This window comes from Carlito syrichta, unplaced genomic scaffold (assembly GCF_000164805.1).
Source record: "Carlito syrichta isolate Samal-C Ts95f unplaced genomic scaffold, Tarsius_syrichta-2.0.1 Scaffold4872, whole genome shotgun sequence".
Lineage (NCBI taxonomy): Eukaryota > Metazoa > Chordata > Mammalia > Primates > Tarsiidae > Carlito > Carlito syrichta.
The window spans coordinates 440,768-454,345 of record NW_006948968.1 but is presented as its reverse complement, the minus strand read 5'-3'; the positions used below and the strand labels follow the sequence as shown (position 1 = coordinate 454,345).

The 13,578-nt window shown below is 40.9% G+C and overlaps 1 pseudogene; it reads right to left on the bottom strand.

The window, feature by feature from the left end:
• The window catches only part of LOC103249732, a 15,481-nt pseudogene extending 3,045 nt beyond the window's left edge, over positions 1-12,436 (bottom strand).
• Between the last annotated feature and the right edge of the window lie 1,142 nt (positions 12,437-13,578).

The window sequence follows — 13,578 nt, the reverse complement described above, 5'->3', positions numbered from 1 at the left end:
GGAGGGCAGTGGCCACTCCCGGCCACCACAGCCTCGCCTGCTAGGCTCCGGCGATCCTTCCGCCTCAGCCTTCCGAGTAACCAGAATTACAGGCATGCACTACCACGCCCAGCTGATTTTTTGATTTATTATAGAGATGAGGTCTCGCCAAGTTGCCCAGGCGGGTCTCGAACCCGTGGGCTCAGGCAATCCACTCACCTCAGCCTCCCAAAGGCACGAGATTATAGGCTGAGCCACCGAGCCCGGCTGTGGAATACTTTAATAGGATTGATATCAGCTCCTCCTTGTATGTTTTGTAGAATTTTTTCTTATGACATAGTCAATTTCTTGGGTTGTTATTATTCTATTTAGGGTCTCAATTTCTTCTTGTTTCAACGTTGGGAGGTTGCATGATGGTAGAACGTCCTCCATTTCATTTAGGTTTTCGAGCTTGTTTATACACAGGTGTACATAGTAATCTCTGAGTATCTTTATTTCAAACCCAGGATGTACAGAAGCAAGCACAAAAGCAGTGGTGATGCAGCTGGGACTGTATAACTGATTGGGTACCTAGGCTAACTTTGTTGGACTTATGAACAAGTTAGACTTATTGTCTAATAAGTCTCAGAATAGTACTCGTTCATATGCAGGGGACTTACTGTAATTCCATCTTTATTTTTTAAAAGTCAGTATGTATATGGCAAAAGTATGGGAAAATATTCTTAAAATTATTTGCAGTAATCATCTGTAGGAAAATGATTATGGTAGACTTTCTTTTACTTTTCAAATCATATATTTCCTTAGCATTTGAACTTTTTGCTGGAAGCCTGAATTACCTTTGAGATGAGAAAAATGCAATAATTTTTCATTTTAAAAAGGAAAACCCCTAAAAGAAGCTATTTATAAAGCGACAGCATATGTTCCTTTGAAGGTACAATAGCAGTCCTTTCAGAAGGTGAAGTGTGCTTTCAAGAGTCTCAGATAGGAAGCACTTCTGTAAGTTCATGCTCTGGGCAACATCTCTGCTCCAACACAGAGAAATATTAGATAGTGAACAAATGGAGGAAATGTATAAACTGTAGTGAGGCTCAGAAACTAGATAAACAGCCCTGTGTTCCAGAAACAACTAGACACCCCTTCAGGAGTGGGACTGGGGCCTCAGGGTCAGGTTCTGGAAGCAGGCACAGGTGGTGGCTCTTCCATAGAGGCTAAAAAGGGAGGGGGATAGGGGAACTGAAGAGTTTGCGGGGGGGACTCCCAAATTTTCTAGAAGGCTAGAAAGTGCTGTCTGAAGCACAGGTTTGTTTGTTTTAATCAGGGGTTTGTTACCCTGGCTGCAACTTGAAATCACTAGGGGCTTTTAAAAAACATATGAAATATATATAACAATTCTGAAATTAATTCTGATTTAATTTCTTAATTCTTTCTTCCTCTCCCTCTTTCTCTCCTTATCTCTCAGTCTTCCCTCCCTCTCCCTCTTCCCTTTTTAAAAGGCTCCTTTGACGATTGCAACATACACCCAGGATTAAGACCACATTGTAACTTTGGGCTTAGGAGTCAAGGGATCCAACACAGACTCTGTCCAGGTATTCAGCAAGCAATCAGCCAGCTTGTAGGTTCATAATTTCCCATGACACCCCCGGGGTGTGTCTCTAACCATCAGTAAGGCCTGCTATGGAGCTGGAGATCCTAGGGAGGGGGTGGGGTGAGGAAGGAACCAAACACTGCTAGTCAGAGCGAGATAAAGAGTCAGAGAGATGAACAGGGGGAAAATGCTCATCCATAGGTCAATGGATGAATACATATGCAGTCACATATGTGACTATATATATATATATAACAGTGAAAATTTGTAACCCAGCATTAATATAGCACCGACATGGATACCCCTCAAAAACATAACAGGGAGTTATCAAGACAATATGCAGCAAAGTTTGTACGTTAGATGCTATTAATTTTATGTTTAAACTATAGGAAACGAAAAGTGCATACTGTTTTGTGCCTAACCATGTATGTACTAAAACTACAAAAGTATTCATGAGACTCTAGCATGCTGACTCCAGAACAGTGTCACCTTCGGTGAGAGAGGAGGCGAACTGGGTTGGAGAGGAGGCTGAGGAAGCAATAAATAGAAACAAAGTGTGGGTGCCCACAGCAACGTGGGCAAATCTGAACGCATTCTACTGTGCGTAGGAAGCCAGTGTTAAAGGTCACAAACTTTACTAGTCAATTTTGTGAAAAGACAAAAAGATGGTGGTGAAGAACAGATTAGTGGTGGTCAATAGGAGGATGGGCTTGTAAAAAGACAACACCCCAGATTTGGGGGGTCGGGAAACTCTTTTGGATCCCAGTTGTGGTGACAACAACACAAATCTACATGTGTTAAAATTCATAAGACTGAATTTCACGAAGATAGAAGGCAAAATGATGGTTGCCAGGGACTGGAAGAAGGGACTCAGTTTAGTTTGGAAAGGTAGTAATTGGTAACATACTTAATTCATAAATTGGACACATAAAAATGGTTAAGATGGTCAGTTTTTTGTTAGGTATATTTTACCACAATAAAAAATTGTTTAATTCACAGAACTCTGCACACCTCCCGCCCCGGTTTTAGCCAGTTTTATTGCATGACAATTTATTTATTTGCTTATTTATTTAATTTAAAGATAGAATCCTGCTTTGCTGCCCAGGTTGGAGTGCCAAGGTGTGATCATAGCTCACTGCAGCCTCAATTACTTGCCTCAGCCGAGAGGCTGGGACTACAGGTGTGTGCCACCACACCCAGCTAATTTTTAATTTTTTTTTTTAGAGACGGGTCTCATTGCATTTTCCAAGCTGATCTTGAACTCCTGGCCTCAAGTGATCCTCCCATCTTGCCATCCCAAAATGCTGGGATTACAGGCATGAGCCAATGTACCAGTTCAATTTTTTAAAAAAACTAAAAGAAAAACCTGAAGCAAATATTGCAAACAGTTATGATATAATAAGTCTAAATGATAGTTATAATCATGTCTTTACTGAATTTTCAAAACTTTCCTGCATATTTTAAATGTCCTAATAAGTTTTTAATAGTTTAAAGTAGAATCAAAATTTTAGGACTACAGGAAGTTTTTGAGATCATTTGCTCCAGATTCCTTACTTGAATGGAGTGAAACTGAATTTTCACAACTAAACTTCTGACTTCTGATTATCTGGAACTGAAGTTTCAAATTGATCATAAAAATCAGGCTTCTTCCACTTAGAAAAACTTATGAAGTGCAAAGAACCACAAAAAGCATATTCAACTTTCCCTAGTCCATAGGAAACTATTTCTACATAATCATAACACTCAACTAAATATTCTCAAGAACAGAATTAAAATTTAATCAGCAGCTCTCTTCAGAAGAATTGTTCAAATAGTTTTAAGAGAAAAAAGTCACAAAAATGATGTGTCAATTTTACTGAGATATTCTAATTGATCTCAGAAGACATTTTGCTTCATGTCATCCTTGTGTCTGCCTATCTTTGTTCTCACCCCCACCCTCGTCCTATCTAAATACAACCTCCTACTGAATCACTTCTGTGACCTCCTCTCACCTCCATCTAATCTTGAGTGAGGGTTGCTCTAATTAGAACTGACTTTCTTTGGAAAGTAGTATTCTGCAAAATTCTGCAGTGAAGAAGATTTTTCCCACCATTGTACCTACAGGGTTTTCTTGGTTGCAAGCAACAGAATTGAGTAGAAAAGCCAGGAAAACCAAGTCTGTATGGGGGCAGGATGTGACGGAGGAAGCCTGGCCAAGGGTTCTAGTGGGAAGACTCTTTTTGAGGGTTTGTTTGTTTTTGAGTTGGAGTCTCACTCTGTTGCCCAGGCTGGAGTGCAGTGGCACGATTATGGCTCACCACAGCCTCGTCTTCCTGGGCTCAGGTGATCCTTCTGCCTCAATCTCCCTGGCAACTGGGACTACAGGAGCGTGCCACCAGCTTGACAAATGTTTTGATTTTTGGGGGAGACAAGACTATGTTGCCCAGGAAGGCCTCAAGCTCCTGGGCTCAAGCAATCCTCCCACCTCAGCCTCTCAGAATGCTGGGATTACAGACATGAGCCACAGTACCTGGACTTACTGCTTGAGATACCATCTTTGGTGTCTTTGCCACCTGCAGGGACCTCTCCTTGTTGCAGTCATCATATAGAATTTCTCAGCTAATTGAACGTCTTCCGTGGGTCTTTCCATTGAAGTGAAGGTTCTGGGTGTAGACACCAAGTGGCCTGAGTCCCAAGCCCATTCTCTCTGGCATTCTCTGCCAGGAGCTTCTTTAGAGGCAGTGGCAGCCTTACCTTCCAATACACACAATGATGAACTCTCTCCTCCCAAATAGGGAGAGAATTCAACACTGGGTAGTCAAGTAAGGGAATACTATCTACCCTAATTGGTTTCCACGGGCTTCCTAGCATCCACAGGTACCCTTCCTTCCTTACTTCAGTTCTCCTCACCATCCCCTCCCTTCATGTTCCCACTTAAAGCCACTCACTTCTTCTTGCAACCAAAAATGTGCTCACTCTGCCAGAGCAGCACCATCATCTGGCATCTTTGAAACTCCTGTCTCTACACTTAACTTTCAGCAGTTACTTCTCCACCCCACAGCCAGCATGATCATTTTAAAACCTAAGTCAAATTTTGCCATTCCTCTGCCCAAAGGCTCCTGTGTCACTAAGAGAAATAGTCAAATCTTCACAATAGTCTTCTAGGCCTACGTTATTGTCCCTCCCACCCGTCTGATCTCACTTCCTACTCTCCCTCTCACTCTGCTCAGAGACAAATGTAGGAAAGGGACAGAAGCGGGGGGGGGCAAACATATGATCATGTTAGAAATGGCCAGTGGGGCAGCAAAGGCAGTTTGTTGGAGAGCTGGGTCCCTCTACAGCGGCCATAGTCAGCTTGTGAGACTCACTCAGTGTGTGACCTACAAGATCAGCATCAAGCTCATGAGTGGGGAATCCCAGGTCCTCTACCACCTGGCAACAGCCTGCTTTTCCAGTCCCAATTCCTGCAGCTGTCTGCTCCCACCTGTATGTATCTTGTCCCGCTGAAGTCCTCATGGATCCCAAACACACCATGTCCCCTCATGCCTCTGAGCCTTTGCACAGGGTTTTCCCCATGGCCTTGAATGCTCTTTCTCCCCCAGTGCCATTAGCAGCCCAATGAGCTCCCACACATACTTTAAGACCCAGTTAAATATCACCTCCTGTGACAAGTCTTTCCCTATTTCCTAGGTACACAGTGTCCCCACAGCATGCAGATAATATCTCCATGATAGCCCTAATTGTGTTTTCATTTCTGTCTTATTCACTAAACTGCTATCTTGCAGAGGGCAAAGTCTGTGTCAAATTAATAGTAATTAACTAATTAATTAACTGGGTTATTCTAATTAACTTTACTGATAGGGCCTGATTATTTGCCTCAATACAGAGTATATTTGCATGTTCAATAAAATGTAAATAAATAATTAAAGTAATTACTAAAGACCCAGAAGGCTGGACAATATTTCATGGTACCACTTAGCAGAATTCCTTTCCTTTCTGGTGGGAATCTACTGAAATCTGATCAACACTTTCCTTGAGTCCGAGAAGTTACTGGCAAACATTCTCATACTTCATCTCCTACATTTGAGGAAATGTTTTTATGCTTCATGGAAATCCCTTCTACCACATCTTACCAACTCTCTTGAGTCCTCCAACCAGCAAGAAGAGAAAAGCTTTACACTGGCACTCATGCTGCTTCCATCTGAGAGCTGGCAGGGTTGACCACGCTGTGCCAGCCTATTAGGAAGCCCTCTTTATTAGTTTGCTAGGGTTGCCATAGCGAAATATCACAGACTGGGAGACTTCAACAACAGAAATCTCTTTTCTTAAAGTCTGGAGGCTGGAAGTCCCACATCAAGATGCCAGTAGGACTGGTTTCCTCTGAGGCCTCTGCTTGGCCTGCAGATTGCCACCCACATGCTGCCTCTTCACAGGGTTGTGCCTCTGGGCACAGACACCCCAGTGTCTGTGTGTCCTAATGTCCTCTTCTTCCTGTCAGATTGGATCAGGGACCACCTACATGACCTCATTTCCTCCTGACTCACTCCTTTGGAGGTCCTGTCTCCAAATGCAGTCACATTCTGAGGTACTGGGGCCTAGGGGTTCAACATATGAATTTGAGAGGGACACAATTCAGTTTATAACATTTCCCAGCTCAACATCCTGTCTCAGACAACAAAACCAAAGGGTACTGTGGAAAGCCAAGGCGCACCTCCCTGATTCATTCTTTTACCCACTTTTATTCCACTGATGTTCAGTGAGAGCCATTTATATGGTTACATGGTCTACGTAAAACCAACAAAACGCGCTTCATAAAATGCATTTCTGACCATCTCTTTCTTCAGATAGAAACTCCTGAATGGTTTCCCATGGCCTTCAGATAATTCAAAAATCTAAGCATGGTATACAAAATATTCTAAAATCTGGAATCTGCTTTCCTACTCACACATAATTCCCTTGTATGCCTTTCACTCCAGCAAAAGTACTGAAGTATGGTGGTTCCACAGATAAGTTATACTCCTAGCTGTATGATCCCAGGCAAACTGTATCTTATTCAAAAAATATTTAGTTATCATCTCCTTTCTGGGAGATGTGCTGAGCCCAGATGTGCTGGGCCCTGAGCAGATAACAGGATCCCATCCTCAAAGATCTCCTAATTGGGAGGGAATGTCAGACAAGTAAATAAAAATTATCTTGCAATTGATAGGCAACATAGTCTAGGTGTCTCAAAATGTGACACCTAGTCCAGGAGCTCAGAGGAAGGTCTCCTTACATTTCCAGAGCATAAGTTTCTCCAGTAAAATAATGCACCAATTTCCAAAATTAAGCCAAGGGGACAGCCAGTGTACAACATAACCTATTTGTTGTACTAATACATTGCAGAAACAAATCAGAAATGTGGATCCAGTTAATAAGAATGAGATAAGTGACACCTTACATAACTAATGACATGGAAATTGGTTACACACCCACCCAAGTATGCAGAACAGTCAGATGGAAATTAAAGTCTTTTCTTGCTGGCATGAATTCATCTCTACAAGTGTTATTAAAACGAACATATGAAAGTCACATGGGACAACCACTGTACAAGCCACTCTACCAAGCTCAAGATAGTCTAGCTTATTAATTATCCCAAATTCACAGTCATAGTCTGATAATATGCTCAAATAAAATTAAAGCAACTTGGCAGCAAGGGTTATTTTCTTTATACTTTAAATCTTCTCACATATGTCTCTGGAAGTTATCTGGTCCAGAAAACAGCAAAAGAAAACTGAAAAGAGAACAAGACCAGGTATTGTTAAGCTGCCGGAGTAACAGAGACTGAATCCCTCCCTCTACTACCACTTAGAAATGCTGGGTATAATGTATGTCAGTTTGTTTTTAATGCTTACCTGAGTTTAGTCAGGAAAGTGGTAATAATGAAAGGAGAACTAGAAAGAAAAGTAGGGAGTGTTGAGCAGCTGCCACATTGGACAAGGGAATACTGATGTCACTTTTCTAGGATCTTGGGCTTTAATGTCCATGAGAGAACAGGAGAGGAGTCTCTGCATCTACATGAGGTGGGAAGTGAAAGAAGGCCCTTGAGCAGAACCTGAACTCTCAAAGGGTAGCACCTCCTGAGAGGTGAACTAACAATATTCTATCTACTGCCACGTAGATCAAGGAAGTGTGTATTTACCCACATTCCGGATTAGTAAAATATCAGTCCTGATGGATTGACAAATTGAAACATTTATTAATTTATTGCATCTCTACTTAAAGTTCCCCTTTTAGTACCTGGTCTCAGATAATAGACTGGACACCTTATGTATTTCTAGCACCATGCTATATTTTGTCAGCAGAGGGCGATGGAGAGACATTGCCAGAGAAAAGGGGCTTCTCTTCCTGGCTCCTGTGTGTTTTTTCTTACACCTGCTACATGGTTGCTCAGCAGTGTGGGTGCAGTGGGACATTCAGTGGTGTTCTGCAGTCTTTCAGTGGCTTCACCATCCTAGCCAGACTTGGGACCACCTTTCCGTGGTCCTCCTGACACAGATATTACATGCTCCAGATTTCACACACACAATAAAGGCTCCAATCCTCCTGTGTACCCACACAGCAGCTTTGGTATGACTGCATCCCAGGGAGTTGTTTCCTGCTTGCCCAGCGACTGTGGAACAATTGAGTCTGGACAACCCAGTAAGCTCCTCTACCTACCTGTGAGCTACAATGTGTGAGGTTTGAGCCCTAGTCTTGGGGAGCCCCTTTCCCTTCCAAATCCATCCTTCCTTGCATTCTGTCAGTCCTAGAATCCCAATTCAGCATTCTCTTTACTTCTTTTTAGTTACTTTCTTATCATACCTTAATAAAATGTGTGGGTTCTGTCTCCCAATTAGACCCAGACTAATACAACTGAACAATCAAAATCCCTGGTCTTTGCCTTATTAAAATTCAAATTTACATTACCTAACTGTGAAAGTATATTTTCTCAATTCAAATACACACACACACACACACACATATGCGTGCACACACACTGAATATAGACTTACAATTCAAAAATTTTAAAACTCACAAGGAAACAATCTTTCATGAAGAAGTATTGTTAAATACAATAATCATGGGGCTTAAAACTACAGTAATATCTGATAATAAAACAACTTAAAAGAAAAGAACATAAGTATGTTTAAAAGAATGTTTACAAATTAGAAGAAATGGGAAAGACGTGAAAAGAACAGGCAAATTTGAAAATAACTACATAAAGCTTTTTTTAAATTTGAACCAGAGTCTCACTCCGTTGCCCAGTCTGGAGTGCAGTGGCACAATCATGGCTCACCACAGCTACAAGCTCCTGTGCTCAGCCATCCCCCCCACCTCCCGTCCCATCTCAGTCTCCTGAGTAACTGGGACTACAGGCACATGCCACCATGCCTAGCTAATTTTAAATTTTTATTGTAGACACAAATCTTGCCAAGTTGCCCAGGTTGGTCTCGAACCCCTGGGATCAGGCAATCCTCTTGCCTCAACCTTCCAAAGTGCTGTAATTACAGGTGTGAGCCACTGCTCCTGGCCCACATAAAACTTTTACAAGTGAAAAAAAATCCTCAAAGAATTAATTAAATACTGACTAAACATAACTGTAGAGAAAATAATGGGCAAGAAAAGAGTTCAGTACTGAAAGTCAAGGAGATGAAAATATCTATAAGATGCATGGAGAAAGAAAGAAGCTTTGAAATGCAGATAATAAGAGTTCCAGAAGGACAAAACAGAGCAAATAAGAAGGCAACATCTGGAAAGATAATGGGTGAGATTTTTCTGGAATTGATAAAGATTTTCTGAAAATGACTCCACAGATGGAAGAAATAGACTCCCAAACAGGATAAAAATGTGAAACATTGATATGAAATTCTAGATCAGAATAAAACCAAAGAGAAAACATTAAAAACAACAAAAAACAGATATCCTATAAATAATAGTTAATCTCAGAGCAAAAATCTCAATAACAGCTATAGAGATAAGACAAGATCATTGTGTTTGTAAGAAAAATAGAGGCTGAGGTGAGTGGATTTGGGCTCGAGACCCACCTGGGCAGCGAGACCTCATCTCTACAATAAATCAAAAAATCAGCCGGGTGTGGTAGCGCATGCCTGTAATTCCAGCTATTTGGAAGGCTGAGGTGGAAGGATTGCCGGAGCCCAGCAGGTTGAGGCTGCGGTGGCCGGAAGCGGCCACTGCACTCCAGTCTGGGCGACAAAGTGAGACTCCAACTCAAAAAAAAAGAAAAGAAAAATAACCAACCAGCAGAGAATTTAATACCCAGCTAAACTGTCATTCAAGATTGAGGGTAAAATAAAGACAATTTGGAATAAACAAAGCCGAGAGAATGCATTCAATGACGCTTGTTGAAATAATTACTACAGGATGTACTTCAGAAAGCAAACTGTTGAACACAAGGAGAAGGACTGAGGTACAGGAAGCAAGGGTGAGCCAATGAAAATCTCTTTCAGTTATCAATGTATCCCTCTCGGCTCCTAATCCACTCTTCTGTGCTCCTCTTTGGGATAATGAGCTGAACCCCAGATGGCACCATTTTAGACTTGGCAGTAGAGAGACCTGAGAAAACCAACAAGTGGAAGAAGCTTCACTTCCTGGTTCCATTGCTTTGCTATTCTGTCTCCTGTGGCAGCCAGTGGGAGGTTTGTTTATAAAGGGTCAGTTCCACTAGCAGTAGTATGTGAGAGACTCACTGGTGCATATCTTCTTGCAAGTTCTGCTAAAGCACCCCGGCAGGTGACTTTCCAGTGAGTCCCACTGGCGTTCCAATGGGTGACTCCAAGAAAGTTCCTCACTCAGCCCAGCGAGGGGTCTGTTAGGAACGTAGCCAGCATTCTAGCAAGGAGTTTGCCTATCTTCCAGCCCCAGTCTGTGGTATCTTAGCAAACTTCTCCACCATGCAGGGACCTCAACAACACCCTCCCCAGTGGAATCTGAATCTCAGCATGGGGAAAAGCTCTTTTCCAAATCTGCCCCTTTGTTTGGTACTGTCCCCCAATCCTAAAGATAGTAGCTGTTCATACACTTGCTATTCCTATATTCTTCAGTGATATCTTTGCCCATCTGAGTAGTTAATTCTCTGTTATTAATTAAGGGTTCTTTACAATAAATCATATAAAAATAACATAAAGATGAGAAGTAGTAGTTAGGATTAAAACTTTCTGAAGTTCTTATATTGTTCAAAAGAAGAGTAGTCATAGTGATTAATTTTAATATTTTTTTAGTATGTCTATTATATACTTTAAATTTTAAGGGGAGACAATTTTTGCTCCTAGACAAGATATATTGACAGCCCAATGTTCCCACTTCAACAACCAGAAAACCAGATAAATTATAAAAGTATATGTCTCAGGAAGTTACCTGGTCCAGATATTAATGAGTAATGGAAGCAATGATGACTAGATTATTCTGACTTTCAGAAGGAAAGTCTTTTTCAAAAGCCCTTTTGAAGTGAGCTGACAACTGTCAGCATCCTTGTTCCCTGGAAGTAATTGCCAATTCTGTGCATGAACTGAAGTTTGGGCTTGGCCCATGCAGAAGAAATATACTGGATCTGGTGGTCATATGACACTAGGTGACATAACTTCAAACGTGACTGATTTTCACCATTGAACATTGACTGAGTATTGGGAAGTGGTAAAGCTATTACTATAAGCTAGACTGTAACAAGTCAAGGATGTCTACTGTATTTTCTAAAAGAATGATACAAAGATATATAATTTAAAAGTTAATATAGGAAGAAAATATAATTTAAAATGCTTGTTATTCCAAAAGAAATCAAGGAGGAATAAGGATACAAAGAACATAGGACAAATGAAAAATTACAAGAAAGTGAACTCAAATCTATATCTATATCCATATATATTTATATAGATATAGGTATAGATGTAGATATATATTTACATTAAATGTACATGGACTAAACAATTTTATTAAAAGACAAAGATTGTCAGAGTTTCATTTTATTTCCTGATTTGGATGGTGTTAACATGAATGTGTTCATTCATGTGAATTTTTAATTTTATTTATTTAATTATTGATTATGGTCCAGAGATCTTTTATTTTTGACACCTATTAAGTCTTGAATTCATAGGGAATAGGTCCTATGCTGGGTTCCATGGCTCAGCCTGTAATTCCGCGCTTTGGGAGGCTGAAGTGAGTGGATTGCCTGAGCCCACGGGCTCAAGACCCGCCTGGGCAACTTGGCGAGACCTCATCTCCACAATAAATCAAAAAATTAGCCAGGCATGGTAGCGCACACCTGTAGTTCCAGCTACTTGGAAGGCTGAGATGGAAGGATCACCAGAGCCCAGCAGGTCAAGGATGCGTTGGCCGGGAGCGGCCACTGCACTCCAGTCTGGATGACAGAGTGAGACTCCAACTCAAAAAAAAAAATCCGGAATAGGTTCCAGCAGCTTGGGCTTCTTTCTGTTGGTTCTCAGTAAGCGTGCTTCCCTGGGTGGAGCATGCTGACACTTCAGCTGAAGCCAGGTACCTTTCTCCTTGGCTTCCTTCTTTTTGTGGTCATTTTCCTTCACGTGTTTCAGGAAGCTGTTTCAACTCTTCAAGCGCTTAATATGCTCAATATGCACATTAATTCTCTTGGTAAGATTTTGTCCATGACTTGTTTGTCAACAACAATGCCAACAGCATGCTGGGTGACATTGTAGACTCTTCCTGTCTTGCCATAGTAATATTTGTGGGGCTTCCTTTCTGAACAGTACCCATTCCCTTGATGTCTACAATATCACTTTTCTTGTAAATTTGCATGTATGTGGCCAAAGGTACAAATCCATGTTTTCTAAACGGTTTGGAGAACATGTTCCAGGTGTCCGTCCTCTTTCCCTTTGCGTTCGTCATTTTGGCGAATTACTGGAAGACGGCAGTTCTGGCCAAAAGAATTTTGTGTCACTATTTATACAACTATTATTTTATGATTATATACTTTTCTGAATGTATCATATATTTCAACAAATGTGTTTACAGAAATATGTATAATTATGCATAATTTGGGGATCATCAAACTAGAAAGTTTTAGAAATAAATCCTAATATAATACTATATATCAAAACTTTAGAAATATAAATCAAGCAGTATTCATAGAGAAGAATTTCATCACTTTAAGTAACTATACTGATTTTATAAAAATCAATGACAAAGAAAAACAATAAATTCAAAAAGTATAGAAGGAAGAAAATCATAAGTTAAGGGAAAAAAGTATCTGAGAAATTCTGCATATTAATAGCTTTTCTAGTGTTACTTGCCCTTGCCTTCATGGATAGCCCATCTGCGCAAGTCGGAGACCAGAGCATTTAAACTACTCTTGCCCTGAGAGCTTTTGTTGATCTAGGCAAACTTGAACTTTGGGTTTAGTAGCCTTATGAAGTGAGGAAAAAAAGAAAGAATGGCTCTGGGACCACCTGGAGACTGGTCCCAAAAGATCACACCCTCATAAGAGAAACCAGAAGTAAATCTGCCTCTAGCCAAGCCCAGGACACTTCAGCAAGGGGTTGCCTCAGGGCTGAGTACGCCTGGTGTTCAATTTATATAGCCTAGCATTTTCAGAAACCAGACCTGTATACATAGTCAAAATATGGAAAACTATCCAGGAGTTCCGCATACCAACTTCAGGTTAATTGTTACCTCTGGGGTGGAAGAGGGAAAAAAGAGAGATGGGGATAGATGCTTAGCTTGATTTGCAAATTTTCATGTCTTTAAAAGAAAGCAAAATATCTGACTCAAATTTGCAAAATGTTGACATCTATTAAATCTTGGTAGTAGGTGACAGCAGACACTGACACATTGTTTGCCCAATACCTGTTTGTTCTTTCTCTTTGTTAACAAAACCCCAATTTTAATAAGGTTGATAATGTCATTTTCCAAAGTCTCTTGGCACCTGGAAAGGCCATTTAACATAATTCTGGTCAAAGAGAAGTAGGCAAAGTTCCTGGGATGTGCTTCCTGATGCAATATAGCAGCAGCAGCAGCAGCAGCAAAGTTTT